Raw genomic sequence first — 17,388 nt, 5'->3', positions numbered from 1 at the left:
CACTAAACTGCAGAAGGCACGCACCATCCCAGAAGTGTTCCCCCGCCCCTTCACTCTCTCACAGCAGCATGCCTCCACTGGGCTGACTTCCACCATGCCCAGTTGCTCCTGGACCGGGCGGGCTCCAGTCTTGGGCACCACCCAAAGTTCCCGGTTCAAGCTCCACATATTTGCCAGTTTGATACTCGTGATCCACCCATACACACCAATGGTTCTCCTCTTGCCTCTATGCCAAAAAGAAGCTTCACCAGTTTAATTTCCACCTATTGGGCTGCTGTTTACAGACAGGAGTCTGCAGATTTCGCGGTCTAGCAATGATTAACCCACAGGTAGGAAAGGATGTGACAAAAATATTCCCCATTTCATCCCAGCTTCTTTATGCAGTCTGATGCCACGCACGATTACTCGGATGTAAAGCCCAGAGATTTCGGGAGTGCAAAATAGCCAGCAGCAGGAGAGAAGCCCCCAGCTTGTAATAATATGTGAATGATTGCTGGCAGAGCTGAGAGCCTTCACATTTTGATCTGTGCTTGTACCTTAAGAAAGCAGAGGCGGATGGTGTTAATAAAGAGAGATTTAACAGAGTTTGTGCTCAGAATACAGTGGACAGCAAAAAGGTCAAATTTGAGCGGTGACAGTAAACAAGGGTTCTCTCTCTTATTTTTTAAGGAGGGAGTAGGAAAGGTGGTGTTGGAGAGAAATGAAAGCAGAACTTTGCCAAGCTGTATAAAACAAGGCTGATCTTGGGGGTGGTGAGAAAAACCTGCCCAAGTTCTTAGCTTGAAAAGTAGGAAGAGCTCTCGCTGCTTGTGTTTTTTCTCCTTCGTGGACTGCTTGTTTTCATTCCCACAGAGTAAGTAGAGAGGGCTGGCTGCTTCTTAGTGGCTTAGTTTGTAAATGTCTTTTAGAATCACTTTCATAGGACCCAATCCTGCTTGAACTGCAATTTTTGAGCTTTAAAAACAAGTGTGAAGTTCTGGGTTTAAACAAGAAGAGGAGTTTCTGATAACTAGATCCCCTTCCAGATCTGGAAGGGGGGTTGGTGGGAATTAAGCAGATGTTTTAGCAAGAGCTCAAGGGAGAGCTTAAAATATATTCCTTAATGCAGCTAGGAGAAGTTGTTTGCCTTATTATTTTAAAGTGGAATTTATCTAGAATTTGTTGAAGCTTTGATAAGTTTAGCAGAAGTTGTTTCTTGAGAGTTATAAACTTGTGGTTTTCTTGACTTGCTTCGCTGGAGAGAGTATTTTTTAGGCAACTTCTGCATTACAGCCTTCTTATCTTGGGATGGATGAGTAGTTAAAATGATAGAGGAAAAGGGATTTACTTCTCTTATTTTGAGTTGCATGGAATACTTTGGGGTTTTGCTTATGTGTGGCATGCCCTTGATCTTAAAGAACTGTAGGCTCCTTAAGTAATAGTAACTTTAAATTGCAAATTAACAGAAAAAAGCAACAGCTGAAAACTGTACTAAGATTAGTATCTGTTGCTGCAGCAGCAGCTCTAAAATGCCAATTACATTGCCTTGTGGTGCTAGTAAGCCTCTTTTTCTAAAAGTACAGTTTCCCCAAAGTTTTTGAGATGATATTAGGGTGACTTCTCAAATCTCTTGAATAGCTTAAAAGAAAAACACTGGAGAAATTGATTTTTTTCTAATTATCAGACAAAACTAACTAACAGAGGAAACAGACAAAACTAACTTTGATGGCATCATAGACCAATTTGCATCCATGAAAGCAAGGAGGGTCCAGTTATGATTTTAGGTTATATATTTTTGGTTATTTGTTGGATTTTTGGTTATTTGTTGGATTTTTGGTTATTTATCACATTTCTGGTTATTTATCGCATTTTGAAATTTTTGGTAATTTTTGTAATGTTTTAAATTTCTAAAATAAAAGTTTTCTGAAACATGTGTGTCAGTCAGATGTATGCTGGGGGGGCGGCGGCGGGGGGGCGCAATTTCAGTGCTTGCCCCGGGCGCCGTTTTCCCTAGTTACGCCTCTGCCTCTCTGAACTGACGGTGGCCATTTTGAAGGCTGCTGTGCATGCGCACTAGCCATTTGCATGGCCAGCAAGTAAATGGCCAGTGCACACGTGCAGCAGCCTCCAAATGGCCGTCACCAGCACAGAGACGTCCAGAAGGGGGCAAAAATGGCCAGAAACTGGCCATTTGAGACTGGGGGAGGGGGAACCCACCCTCTCCCACCCCTGCAGCCCCGGCAACACCCCCGAAGCCCCACAGTGGCAGTAAGTCCACCTTTTTAAAAAATGCATCCCCACCCCCACCCCTGAGCTGGGCCTGAACCAGTTCGGACTCGAGCCGGACTGTTCAGACTCTACTGTGCACAGAACCGGACCAGAAACGGTTCAGTTCGAGTCTGGTTCTACTTGAACTGGACTGGGTTTTCTGGTTTTGTGCACACGCCTATCAGTGGGGTTATATTTGGGGGACAGAGTATAGCTCAATGACAGAGCACATACTTTGCATGCAGAAAACCCCAATTAAAATCCCTGGCTTCTCCAGGTAGGGCTAAGAAAGACCCCTCTGAAACCCTTGGGAGGCCTTGCCAGTCACATAGACAGTGCTGAGCTAGATGAACCAATGGTCTGATGCAGTACAAGACAGATGTATATGATCAGCAATTACTCCCAGGTAAGTATGCACAGGATTGCTGCCTTTGTATAGAAATAAAGCACATAAAGCAATTTTCTGTACCATTATATCACTAGCTATGCTAGATGTTAGCTTTCACTAGAGTGCCAATATTGTTAACTCACAGAACCTGGATGAGCATGTTCTTATAGTAGGAGTCAAGATATCTCAGAGAAAAACAAGCAAGCACTGAGCCCAGCTAGTCCCCATTAGTTTCTCTCACCAAACTCTTGCTGACTTTCCTCCAAGTCAAAATCCAGAGAAGTAGTAGAGGGATCTTTTGAAATGGTAATGAGCTTGCTCTGTCTGTCACTGTCAACTCTCTCGGCCCTTCTGAAAGTTACAGCACAGGTGACAGGTGCATCCTACCTCATCCCCATCCAGAGACTTCATAGGGAAGGAAAAGAGGATTGGGCAAGTGTCAAATACTGAGCAATCGGGTGACACATCTGAGCAAGCATTGTGCTGTAAGTGGGGCTGCCTTTGAAGATGGTCCAGAAAATGCGGCTCGTCCAGACTGCAGCCAGCAGACTATTAAATGGACATCCTTGCAGCATTCTTCCTATGGGAGAGAAGGGAACACTGCTCTCAAGTAATGGAGTTGGCTATTGGTTCGTATATGGGAACTGTTCAAAGTGTCAAGACATTTATTTTAGTTTTAAAGTCCTAAGACATCTACAAATGTTGTGTTTAGATTTATTTGAAAGAACACCTCATATATTCTCCCATGGATTCGAAGATCAGTGCAGAAAGTCTTCTCTGAATGCCCCTCCTAATTGCCTGGGTGGTTAAGGACAGAGCCCTCTCAGGACTAATATCTTCCTTGTGGACCTCCTTACAGAAGGAGCTGGCCCAGCCCACAAATTCAGGGATACAGGAAACTGCCTTTCATTGAGTCAGGCCATTGGTCCATCTAACTCAGTCTTGTCTTCTCCAGGGCTGCACAACTTCAGACCTCTAGCTGCTAGTGGACTACAACTCCCATCACCCCTGGCTACTGGTCACTGTGTGGCTGAAGATGATGGGAGCTGTAGTACAACAGCAGAAGGGCCAAAGTTATGCAGCTCCGGTCTACTCTGGCTGGCAGAAGGTCTCCAGGTTTTCAGACAGAGAAGGGCCATGCCCAGCCCTACTTGAGGATGCCAGAGATTGCCCCTAGAATCTTCTGTATGCAAAGCAGATTGTCTACCACTGAGCTATAGGCACATTTAGTTTTAAATAAACGATAAAATGAAAGACAGGAAACTGAAATTATCAGGGATCCAGAGGAGTCAGCAAACATGCCTTAGATCAGGGGTTCTCAGCCCTGGGCCCCAGGTGCTGTTGGACTACAATGCCCATCATCCCCTTTGGCTGATGTGTCTGGGAGTGATGAGAGTTGTTGTGCAACACTGCCATTAAGAGAGGCTAAATTGCTGTGCGCACGGGACAGGGCCTTCTCTGTTGTTGCCCCCAGGCTCTGGAAAGCTCTCCCAGTGAATGTCTGCTCCTTGACATCTATGGCTGTTTTGAAAAAACAACTAAAGACCCTTTTATTTGGCCAGGCTTTTACCCCTCAGGGGCTGCCAGAACACTCAGCTCTCCTGCCTCTGTCTATCTGTTTTATGGTTGTTTGGAGTTTTATGGCTATTCTCACAACCTCAGGAAAGCGGGCTAAGGGGGCCTAACCTGCTTTCCTGCGGTTATTTGGAGCGCTCCGCTAACCCCATTTTGGCGATCATGAGTCACCACGGCACAGCTCTGCACCACAGCAACTCATGAGGAGACCCCTGCCGGAAGGCTAAAACAAGCCTCCCATTCTTGAGGGTCTCCCCAGGATGTCCCGCACACTCACGACACGTGGGGCATCCTGGCACTTATGGGGGCCAGGTGGCCCCTGATCCCCACAGACCCTACTCACTCCATGATGGAGCCGGTAATTGTGTGGGCAGCCGATCCAGCCACCCAGGGCTCCATAGGTGCTTGTGTGTGGGGAGGACGGGCTGGGCTTGGCCCGCTCTCCCCACCTAACCCCATCCAGCTCTCCAAACTGCTTGTGTGGAGAGCCTCGCTGTTCCACTGATTTTAAGGTTTTTAATGTAACTTTTATGGAATTTTATTGTATTTTAACTTTTGTAAACCACCTTGAGATGCATTAGGAAAGGCGGTATAAAAAATGAGCAATGAAAAAAAAATATATATATATATACACACACACACAAATACACACACACACACACACACACACATATAGATAGATAAAAACAAACATCCAGAAACCCAAGTTTGAGAAGCTCTGCTTCAGATGTTTCCAAACTGTTTTCAAGGGCAGCTGTGAGAGGAAGAGCCAGCCTGTTTCCACTGGCCAGCTTGCTCCATGTGCCATTTGGGCCCTTCCCTCATGGAGGTGTCAGATCACCATAGGGCACTTGGGCAAACTTTCCTTTGCAGAGGTGCCACTCTCAAGTGGGCCACTTCCTCCTCCCCGCCACCACGACGCCTGCCGCTTCTTGCAGCTATTGCCTGCTCACTTGCCAGGGAGAGAACTGGGTGGCAGGCAAGTGAACAAGCAGGTCCCAAGAGCTCCTCCTCACCTCCATCACCACACATTCACCCCTTCTGAGGCAAATGGCAGGCCTGCAAGCAGACAGCAATGGTGGACAGGGTTCTTTGGGTGGGTGGGGAAGGGGCTCTCTGCAGAAGTAGGAGCCACAGAAGCACCCAACCATGCCAGTTCTTGATGCCAGCCCTGCAAGCAGCACACACCCCACTAAGATGTCCAGCTCCACAAGCAGGCATTTTGGAGCCCAACTGAAAAGGATTCCCAAAGAGAGGCTGCCTCAGCATCCCATGAAGGACCTTGATAGGTGCTCAGCCATACCGATCGCTGACATTGGCCTTGTGTCAGCTGCCCTGCAGGGTGAAAGAGGCCCTTTCACGGACCCATTTGGCAGCTATTTACCCTGGCTTTTCCAAACTGCCTCTTTTATCCCCTTTCCTTTCCTTTCAAATGTATAGTCCCTTTGTAAACGTGAGGGCTAGGCCCTCATAATTTCTGATTTTTTAACAGCACCTAGCAATATTAGATGCTTTATAGAGAATAATCACTGCCACTCTGCATTTTCTCAGAAGCTTAGTAATGGCAGAGAAGATTCCCTGGAAAACGGTTTGCCCACCACTGTTGATCTGTGCAACAGTACTGGGGGTGTCCCAGGTCATACTGGCCAGTGTTGTTCACAAAATCCCAATAGACATGACTGAATGTGTGGACTTAAAGCCCCCGGTGTGCCCCAGAATTTTCTGCAATGTGCACAGCTTCCTGATAGGCACATGGGGCTTCTCAGAAGGCAGATGTCATGCAAATGACTTGAAAATCATTTGTTTAGCAAGAGCCAGCGTGGTGTAGTGCAGGGGCATAACTACCATTAGGCAAGGGGAGGCGGCTGCCTGGGGGCCCCCACACCTCGAGGGTCCTCCCAGAGGCAAGTCACATGACTATATATTGTGAAGTGTGTGTGTGTGTGTGTGTGTGTGTGTGTATTAGTGAGGGGCCCATTTTAAAATTTTGTCTCTGGGCCCACTCCAGCCTTGTTACACCCCTGGTATAGTGGTTAGAGTGCTGGACTAGGACCGGGGAGACCTGAGTTCAAATCCCCATTCAGCCATTACTTGCTGGGTGACTCTGGGCCAGTCACTTCTCTCTCAGCCTAACCTACTTCACAAGGTTGTTGTGAGGAGAAACCTAAGTATGTAGTACACTGCTCTGGGCTCCTTGGAGGAAGAGCGGGATATAAAATGTAAAATAAAAAATAAATAAAATAAATAAATAGTGTTTCACAAGCCTGAAAGACACACTTACATGAATGGGCAATGCCCCCCAGAAACACAACACCTTTGGGGGTGGGGCAGCAAAGCTGCTGCAGATGTTTTCACTTCCTTTCTCCTCTTTATTCTTACATAGCCTTTATTCTTATTTTTAGCCATCCCTCACAATCATCCTGGAGATGAATAGGCCCATAGCAACCTAAAGGGTTGAGTACCCAACCCTTGGGGGGGGGGTCACCAAAAAAGTAGGGAGGCAGTTTATCTTATCCCCATCAGCCCTAACATGCAGTTACTTAAAAAATTATTTGTTTAAGAATGTAGGTGGTGTCAGAGGAAAATTTAGTGGGAGGGGAAGACCAGTGTTCCCTGTAACAGGGATTTCCAGATGTTGTTGACTATAGCTCCCATAATCCCCAGGAGCTTTCCCAGACAGCAGGCTTTACTGTGAGTTTGAAGTTGCCCAAAAGACATCTCAAAAAGCAGATTTTTTTTTTACCCTGGATATAAATTGTGCTATACTCTAATGCGCAATGAAAAACCCAAATTGTGTGTGAAGTGCTCCCTGATAGCTCATGGGGACTTTGGGGTAAATTTGGCCAATATGTGAATGCACACCTCCATTCTGGAAGAGATGCAAACTAAAAGCCGGGTGTGAAAAACTTCCAGCCAAAGGCCATTGCAGCTGGGGATGCTGGGAGTTGTACTCAGCAACATCTGGAAATCCCTGTTCCTGGAAACACTGGGCCAAACCCACCAGGCCCCGCCCTCCAGTTACAGCTCTGGAGATCATATTCCCCAAAATACACAGAGAAGGATGTGTCCTTCCTGATGAATAAGGGAGCTAGTCAGCTCCAAAAGTGAAGCATTTAAACTCCCCACTTTTGGAACTGGCTGGTTCCTTCCTGGTGCATTGTGGGTGAATCAGTTCTTAAAGCAAGGAATTTAAACTCCCCACTTTGGGAGCTGACTCAGAGCCCGTTAGCATGACATACCAGCCAGTGTGCCGCAGCACACCAGTTGGGAAATGTTGGTGGCTTGATGGCTGGTGCTCAATAGCTGTAAGTGTGTCGAGAAGTCACTGCAGAAAGTTTTCCAGGAAAAACAAAGTTAGCATGACAAAGGACTCTTATAATAGCTGACATTTTCACAAGCGAATCTTAAGAAGCATTTACGTATCCATGAATTTCATAACTTGGTAGCAGGGGGAAATTGTAAGTGTTTACAGATCTGTCACAATTACAAAAAAACAAACAGTTGAAAGGTACAAAAAAATCAGCTTGATGACACAGCGGGGCTGTTCTCACGCACAGCCTAACCCAGGCTAGGGAATCCCAGCTTGGGTTAGGCTGCACATGAGAACTGACAGGACTGGGCTCAATCCTGGTGGGGCAGCACCATTTGGCCTGGGTTAACGGCACCAGTGCACCATTAGCCAGGCTCCGGGATCGTATGTCTCCTCGGGCTGCGTTCAGCTCAAATTCTAGCCCAAGGCCTAGAGTACCCATCTCCTGGGGGAATCTCTCAATAGCCACGCTCGGCACGTAGTGGATTGTGGGATACCCGGAGGCATCATCCCAACCTCCAGAGCTCTGCGCTGCCTGAATCAGCAGAGGATCATCTGGGAGTGTGGTCTGCACTCTCAGCAACATTCAGTGGTTCATCTGGGGTGCAGGAGGTAAGATTTATGCAGCCTTCCCCCCACTCACTCATTCTCCCACCAGCCCGGTCGTTTGAATGGCCCCAACATGTTTTAATTATCTGGCCACTGCAACAAGCTTAGTGTAGCATCAAAAATACACAGAGCATCTTGCTTGCACTAAGATCCCCCCCCCAATGGAATATAGGAGGGAATAAAAACAACTACACACATTCATTTAATTTCTCACAGTAGGAGATATTCAGAGGTGCAAGTCCCCCCTGAGAACCTGAAGAGTCCCCCCCCACACACACACACACTTTACTGAACTCTCCCATTATCAAACCTAATAACCCATACCCATATCTTCAATGCCCAAAAACATATTTTTCTTCCCCACCCTTGCCAAAATTAAGTGAGGAATTGCTCCTCAAGTTTTCCCTCTGTCTGCACTCTTGGGAAGATTTGAAGTATGTGGTGGGCAAATTCAGCAATCAGGCAAGGAAGTTACAGCAATTACATTTCTATCCTGCCCTTCTTCCATGGAGTTCAGGGCAGCCTACAAGGTTCTCTGCCACCCCAACATTTTATTCTCACAACCACCATGTAAGGGAGGTTCAGCAAAGAGAGAATGACTGGCCCTCCCAGCATCACCCAGTAAACTTCATAGCTGAGCAGGGATTTGAATCCATATCTCCCCACTGCTAGTGCAGTACTCTTAACCATAACACCACCCTGGCTCTCTCCAACATTAACCTTCTCATTAAAGAGGTTAAGCAAACCTAGATTGGTGCCACAGACAATCACCAAATCTTGGTTTGTTTTGCCACATTGTGGTTGTTTGCATCCTGCTCCGTCTTATTTCCCATGATTGTGAGCCGTGTGAGGGCAGAGCTACTGAAACAAACCAAGATTAAACTGAGTTCAGGCATCATGAGACCATCACGTTATGGTTTGGACAAAGAAACCAGCTTCAAACCTTGGGTTCAGATCATGGTTTGACTGCACAAGATAAACAATGGCTTGTTGATTGGCACAGGTTCAGACATTAACCACAGTTGGATGAAACAGACCATGGTTCTGTGTGAATGATATCTGAACCCACCCACTCAGAAATTAAGCAAGTGAGTCTTTCCCCATCATTTCTTCCCAGGCAAAAAAGACTCACTTGCTAATTTTCTGCATATGAGGCTACTGCTAGGGAAAGTCCAGTAAAAAAAGATGGCCGCCCTGCTTGACTCCTCTCTTTTGTCCTGTGCACCAGGCAGGCCCTTTTTGTCCATTTCCCCATGCCTTCCTTAGTACCTGCTGCCACAGCATTCCCTGCAATTGGTACAGCTTCTCCTGCTTCAGCCATATGTGCTCAACTAACTTCTTTGCCTCTTTTGAATCCCCACTCAAAACCATTTCTTCACAGAGCCTTTTCCTGGACCTTTTACAGCAGCTGTTTACAATAGCACTGTCAACACCTTTCAGTCCAGAATGCATCACTTGTGGATGTTATAATGTTATTAAAGAAGAAGAGAGCCTTTTAAGAATCATGTGTACATTCTTGCCAGTGCAGATTTTCCATTTGATTCACAGTCATGGGCATCGCAAAAAATAAAATGTGTCACTTGTTATTTCGGTCTAGCGAATCCTTCTTTATGCCCCATCCTTGTTCCTCCTCTAATCAAACTGTCCTTGGCTTTTGTGAATTTGACTTTTAAGTCTATTGGGCAGGTTCCATTAGATTTCCATCTCCAGCACCTAGCACATTCATAGTGATCGATGAAGTTAAAGGAGAAGTAGCATCATCAACGGTAATGTCACTGCAAGCTGACCATTGGTTGCAGGTACTTTAATCACAGCACTGGGGTGGGGGCAGTCGAATGAAAGTGTTAATCATGCTTACTTCCCACACACACATGCTTGAGCAACAACCTCACTGGCAATAAATGGCTAACCACTAAGTTCATCCCTCTTCCTCATCTTCAGAGCTACCAACTTTGATTTTCCAAAATGCTGGCACTTCAGGCTAGATGCCTCTGAGCACAGGTAGTGCTCCTCTTCCAAATGAAGTATATACAAACAAGGACATAATGGCAACATGCCTCTGAGCATGTGCAGAGGATTTTTGCTTTGCCAAGAGAACAATTGCCCCCCACTGCAGGAAGAATTTCTGCTGTGTGTGTATTCTCCACCATCCATCCTATGCCTTTAGCAATCACATAAGCAAAGACTGCCTGTTTCCCAGGGACAGTGTGCCTACCTACTGATCCCTGCCCTTAGTAAATTACTATCCCAATTTTTCCTTCTGTAGGGGTGAGATTTCAGGGAAGCATTTTATTTATTTGTCTGTTTGTTTAAAAAAGCTTTCCTTTCATCACTCAGCCAGAAAATACCTACAGTAAACGCTTCTTTCTTTGATCACAACTATCTTTATTTACAATAGATCTGTTGTGAAATGAACCATTACATTAAACAATCTTGGGTTTGTTTGTTTGTTTTTAAAAAATGTAAACCCTCAGAGTGCCAAAAAGCAGGCTATATATTTAAAAACAAATAATAAAGTGGTGGGCAGGGGTGGGGGGACATAGGTGACATACATTTGTTCCAGAAGCCAGTGCAAAATGGGCTATCCTGGAGTAAACTCTTCAGCAATCTTATAATAGGAGAAGGGATGTTCAGGCAGTGATCCTTCATAGGGCATAAGGGGCAAGTGCATGATAGTGTATGGATCCATTTTTTCTACATGTGAAATATTTGAAGGAATGACAGTGGGCTTTTTGCCTCATGTTTTTTTATTGGACCTCTGCTCTTCTCTTTCCTCATCAGCAGTGCAGGTGCTAAATGAGAAACTAATAGAGGAGATGATATTATATAGGGAGGAGAGCTAATCTTGTGGTAGCAAGCATGAATTGCCCCCCTTTGCTAAGGCGGGATCACCCTAGTTTACATTTGAATGGGAGACACGTGAGCACTGTAAGATCTTCCTCTTAGGGGATGGGGCCGCTCTGGGAAGAGCACCTGCCTACTTGCATGCAGAAGGTTCCAGGTTCCCTCCCTGGCATCTCCAGATAGGGCTGGGAGAGACTCCTGCCTGCAACCCTGGAGAAGCTGCTGCCAGTCTGTGTATGAGGCTATTCACATGAGCAACCCAACCCAGGCGACGGCTAGTCCGGGATGGGCTGCTTGTGTGGAGCACTGGGATCAGTCCCAATCCTGCCGCTTCTGTCCCCATTAGCCCACCATTTAAACCTGGCATTTAGCGGAGGTTAAACAAACCTGCAGTTCATTTAACCTTGGCAGGCACAGTTACCGGTGGGTTAAAAGGCTATTCACATCACACTTTTAATATCCCCCTCTCCCCCGGCTTACCGCCATTTCCAGCAGCAAGCCGGGGCGGGTGGGGGGGGGGAGCGGCTGGGCCAAGTGCAGTGGATGCTCTAATGAAAACAGCCGGCGCGCTAGTGGTGTGGGGCACCCTGAGAGGCAGGTGGGGGAAGTCATCCTGCTCCCAGCTCTTGCCTTTGCTGCAGCGCTGCTCATGTGGGCGCATGGCCCAGCCAAGGCAAGAACCACCACTGCTCATCTGTTGAGAAGGCAGGCAAGCTCCTGACTTCCCCTGCACAGCCCTGCAGAGCGGCGGCCAGGAGGTCATATGCATGACTTCAGTACTGAGCTAGATGGACCAATGGTTTGACTCAGTATAAGGCAGCTTCCCATGTTCCTATATCTAACAGGGACTCGGGAGGCAGGGTGGAGGGCAGGCAGCCAATGGCCCAGTGAGGCAACATTAATTCTGCACACACACCCCAGCATATTTGTAGGGAGTTGCATTGATTGGAGAGCGACCTCACCCCAGACACAGCCTGAGTCTCGTGCCAAGGTCATTCACACACACACACACACACACACACGTGTCCCCCCACACAATGACATCTTGGGAAGCCTTGTAAGTCCTTCCTTAACTACTTCACTTTCACACATCATAAAGATTGCTTAGGAAGGACCGCAGCAGAACAGAGAAGTTGCTTCCTCAGCTTGTCTGGAGGGCCCTGAAGCTCTGCAATGCTTCAGCTGAGAAAAACCAGGCTAAGAGGTCATTAGTAAACTGGTTAGCTGGGAACACTTAACCTTTAAAAAAAAAATTAGTGGCTGACATTCTGATTTACTCTAGGAAGTCTCATTGAAATCAAAAGGATATATTACCCATGCATAACTTGTCCTTTTAATTTCAATGGGACTTTGTTGAGTAAATTTTGTAGTAATTAATTTAGTCAGGATGTCAGCCATTCCGTTTAGCTTGATGACTTGAAGCTCTGGCTGTCACCAACTTGCCCATCTGTCTGGCAACTCAGAAAGCCCAGGATGCTTCTGATACGGGATGATAGCTACATGACTGCAGAATGCACATGTGTTTAACATACATGAATACATTCACCCTACACTAAAAAAGTGGTGTTTTCAAACAATCCCCTCTTATAGCCCCTAAGTAACACGCATGCACACATACTAACAGCAAACACACCAAACTCACACTTTCTCCCCTGCTCCGCCTCACCTCCAGGTTTACAGCCTGCTTTTTTGCAACTTGCCAAGAGGATAACATTCTGGCAAGTCAAATCCTAGCAAAGATGACTGTTTATCTGGAGCAAAGGCCAAACTGTAACACAGGCTCTGACCTATCTTCCCTTCACATAACACATCCGCCAGGAAGCCAATTGATTATACAATACAGAATGTGCTTTTTAAATAATTTTTTTAAAAACTACCTACTGCATACTGTAAAATGACTCATTATTCACCAGTGGGACAAGTTAACACTTCCCCGTTGCAAAAGGTGAAACATCCACATTAGAACTTCTCTGTCATGGAGCCTATACTAACCCACTTCACATCTTATCCCAGGCCTTTCCCAGACAACAGGCTTTACCACAGGATTAAGAGGAGGTAAAATACTGTGAGTTACAGGGCACATCGGATATTTTGTATTTGCCCAAAAACCCAACGCAAGAAGTGGATATTTTTTTACCCCAGGCATAAATCAGGCTAAACTCCAATGCACAATGAAAAACCCGGACCATGTATGGAGTGCTCTCCAATAGCTCACAGGGATTTTGACATAAATCTGGGCAATATGTGAATGCATACCTACCCTTCCAAAGTAAAATCACCATCTGGCACAGCTCCTGGTGATGTGGTTGCTACTGGAAATATGAATAGAGCAGGATCTCTTCTGCTCAGAAGTGGCTCAATATATCACAACACCTGCTGGAAGACCCAAAATGCTGCCTGGCCCCATGCCCCTTGTGGAGGCCATCCCCCTTTCAAAACCAAGGCTTGCAAATTTTGAAGGTGCTGTGGGACAGGTCAGAGAGGAAGGGAGGTTGCCAGCAGCCTCCACTTCTCTCCTCATGCTTCTTGCAAGCTTTGCAAGGAGTGTGAGGGGCAAATGGTCCTTGCAAAGTTTGCTGCCCGGCTGATGCCCCAATAATCCGCTGCCTGAGGCACCTGCGTCACCTTCCCTCATGAAAAGGCCGCCGCTCCTGCCTCTATTTTGTAAAGAGATGCCCCTGCAATTCCAGCCACTCTCATCTACCTGTATACCAGTCACCTACATCATTTTCCTGGGCTTTTCCTGGAGTGGGTGAAATCAAACCATGCAGTCCCCATAAGTAGTTACTGTATGGAGAGGCAGGCATGATTTTCTGGCTCCCTGTGAAAAACCATGCCAAGTGGCCGTTTGTAAACTGGTTCATTGGGGATGCCTGTTTTTTGTCGGTTTTTTAATTATTATTTTTAGCTCAGCCACAGTGCTATTCAATGGTCAGTGTTAAAACTGGATACACTTAATTAACCTATCCAAAAATGGACAGTGGCCTTAACCAGCACTGGTATTGGGGAAAGGGCAAAAGCAACTGTGGAACAGCAGAACAACAAATCCTCTGGACATATTGGCGCCCCCTTCTCCCTGCAATGAAAGGGGTGGCTCTAGGAGGGGTGGGGTGAGTTGAACAGCCTGCACAGCCTGCAATCTCACCAATTTCAGCACTGACGCAATACCAGGTTTTTCTCCGAGTTTAAAGCCACTGCTTAAAGTGGCAGAACAGATTGCACAAGAGGCTCAACTAAGACTCCTTCTGCAGACATACAGATGCCGGCAGGTTTAGGAATCATCCTCTGACCTCAAACTCTTAATGGGATTCTACAGACTCCGTTTTATGATTTATTCAGCTATTTTGGGAAAATTTGTTCCCTACGTACATTACAAGACACACAAGAATGCAGTTCTGTCCCCCGCCTCTTCTTCCACAATCTGCACTCAGACTCCTTTCCAAAGGACCTCGACAACTCTCCTTGTTCTTCTTCAGTGACCAGATCAACATTTTAAAAATAGAACCATGGTGCCAGAAATCATAGATACCAATTATTTTCTATGATACAATGAGATTCTGGAGTAAGGGCCAATCCTCATGGTGTAAAATTTCCAGAAACGTTGAAGCCAAGGGGAAAGAGTTGTGGGGGGGGGGGGTTTGGAGGGGGGAATTTGGGGGGAAACTGGAATATATACAATACTTGTTTTTATATCTTATTTAAACTTGTTTTACTGTTTTAAAGACACAAAATAAACTATGTACAGCTTACTTAACACATAAGATTTCCCTTTTCTAAAATAAAACTAAGGCATTTATACTTTTGGATGTCATGTTAAATAATAATTACAAGATGCAACGCTGGATATCGAGCTGCAAGCTGCTGAAACTTGAGTTATATGAACACGTCTGATATTTTGCTAGAGAAAAACAAGGGAGGGCGAGTTGAAAATAAATAAGTCAAATAGGAACCATCAGGACTGTAATATATAAATGGTAGCTCTTATTATCTCAAATTAGAAAGTCTATCTGCAGTCAGCATCATCTAGACTAGAAATAAAACAAACACATTATTTTCTGAACTCACTCTTCATTATTAATAATAACATTGTTCCATTTAAACAATAATATTCCTATAATGTAAACAACAAAAATTAGAGATAGTCGTTTTTTTAGAAGACTAACGTCGTTTGATGCATTAGGAACATAGGAAGCTGCATTATACCGAGTCAGACCATTAAACTAGCTAGCTCAGTATTATTTGTTGCAGAGAAATTACTTATCTACATGGTGTAGTGGTTAGAGTGCTGGACTAGGACCAGGGAGACCCTAGTTCAAATCCCCATTCAGCCATGATACTTGCTGGGTGACTCTGGGCCAGTCACTTCTCTCTCAGCCTAACCTACTTCAAAAGGTTGTTATGAGGAGACACTTAAGTAAGTAGTACACTGCTCTGGGCTCCTTGGAGGAAGAGTGGGATATAAAATGTAAATAATAATAATTACTACTACTACTACTACAAACAAAGGTATAACAAGGTAGCAGGGATGATACACTGGAATATCTGCAAAAAATTCAAGCTACCTGTAGCCAAAAATTGGTGGGACCATAAAATGGAAAAAGTTGTAGAAATGAAGATGCAAAAATATGATGGGACTTTCAACTACAACAGACAAACATCTGCCACACAATACACCAGATATAACTGTAGTCGAGAAGAAAGAAAAACAAGTTAAAATAATCGACATAGCAATACCAGGGGATAGCAGAATAGAAAAAACAACAAAATACAAAGATCTACAAATTGAAATTGAAAGGCTGTGGCAGAAGAAATAATCCCAGTAGTAACTGGCGCCCTAGATGCAATTCCAAAACAACTTGAAGAGCACCTCAACACCATAGGGGTCACAGAAATCACCATCAGCCAATTACAAAAAGCAACTCTGCTGCGAACAGCCTATATTTTGTGACAATATCTATAATAATAACAACATTGATAATAAAATTCTGGCATCCCAGGTCCTTGGGAAGGACTCGATGTCTGGATAAAACAAACTAGTCAATAACACCTGTCTGTGTAAACAACCAGAAGCCAGCTTTAACTGAGAAACAAAACTAAGAAAACAATAAAGAGACTAACAGTCTCTTATGCAGACAGAAAACTTTTTAGTTTCAATTCAGAATCAGACAAACAGTGACTCCACCTCACAAGCCAGTACATAGAGACAAAAAAACAAAACAAAACAGACAAGCATATCTAGTAGAAGAACAGAGACAATGTTATGGCAAAGTCCCAACATTCTCTACACTGACAGGCAGCAGCTATCCAAAGTTTCAGGCAGAAGTCTCTCCAGCTCTAGGAGTGAACCTGGGATCTTCTGAATGCAAAGCAGATGCTCTGCCACTGAGCTACTGCCTTGCGCTATGGCCCCATTCCCTAAGGCAATCTTACAGCAGAGAGTGCTCACATGTTGTCTTCTCTCCAAATGCAAACCAGGGCAGACCATGCTTAGCAAAGGCGACTATTCATGCTCACTACCATAGGAGCAGCTCTCCTCCCCAGACTGCATTGATTTTAATGGTACATACATTTTGTCTCACTTGCTTCTGGTCAAATAAGTTTGGAAAGTCTTAAAAACAAACAATTCAAACATGCCTGGAACATATCAGAGGCGAAATTGAGGCAAGATATGCAGGAATCAGGAGAGAGCAGATTCCAAGCTACCCAGTTTAAACATTCAGGATTCATACGAGGCCTTTTGCAGCATCTGCCCACTTTGGCCTTCTTTTAAGTCCCTCCACACGAGCAGGCTAGGCAACGGGTTGCTTGTTTCCCTATTGGAGGGTGAAACATGATGTCACAGATATTGGTGTCACAATATCTCCAAAATGAACGGGGCCTAAATCAGAAAGATGGTACATCCACCACTCTCCAGATCAAAGAGGAAAGCAGGCCAGAAGAAAGCTGGCAACTCTTCACAAGCAAAGAAGGGCTCCAGCAAGGGCCTCGGACTATGTGTTCCTTGAGCAAAAATGGCAGTATGTCCTGTGAGTGTGGGGAGGTCAAAATGCACCTGGGATTTGAGAGTTAAGAATATAAGAAAAGGCCTATCTAGCCCAGCATCCTGTTTCACACGGTGGCCCACCAGTTGCCTCTGGGAAGACCACAGGCAAAAACTGAGGGCATGCTCTCTCTCCTACTGTTACTCCCCTGCAACTGGTTATATATATTTCCATATTATACAGGATTAGAAATATGTTTCATTCTCTATATAAATGATCTTCATATTACATAGTTGCTAGACAGCAATTTGAATTAGCAATGGGCAGAAAGTGATAACATTATAAAACCATGCCTGGGAAACCATGCCATGCATCATTCTGAGAAAGAAAATATTTCAAAATAGTTTGTTTTTTAATTTTTCCAAATGTTCCTA

General features: G+C 45.2%; 1 protein-coding gene across 7 annotated transcripts in view; it reads right to left on the bottom strand.

The window, feature by feature from the left end:
• The window catches only part of ELFN2 (extracellular leucine rich repeat and fibronectin type III domain containing 2), a 197,774-nt gene that overhangs the window by 138,097 nt on the left and 42,289 nt on the right, over positions 1-17,388 (bottom strand). The window contains exon 1 of one of the 7 annotated variants that reach the window (XM_053258200.1): positions 16,541-17,149. The exons of the other annotated variants lie outside the window; for them this stretch is intronic. The gene's annotated coding sequence lies outside the window, so the exon portion shown is untranslated. Of the gene's footprint in view, positions 1-16,540; positions 17,150-17,388 lie in introns of those variants that run through there. 7 annotated transcript variants of the gene reach the window in all.

Source organism: Hemicordylus capensis, chromosome 5 (assembly GCF_027244095.1).
Source record: "Hemicordylus capensis ecotype Gifberg chromosome 5, rHemCap1.1.pri, whole genome shotgun sequence".
Taxonomy (NCBI): domain Eukaryota; kingdom Metazoa; phylum Chordata; class Lepidosauria; order Squamata; family Cordylidae; genus Hemicordylus; species Hemicordylus capensis.
This window is presented reverse-complemented; position numbering and strand designations above follow the sequence as displayed.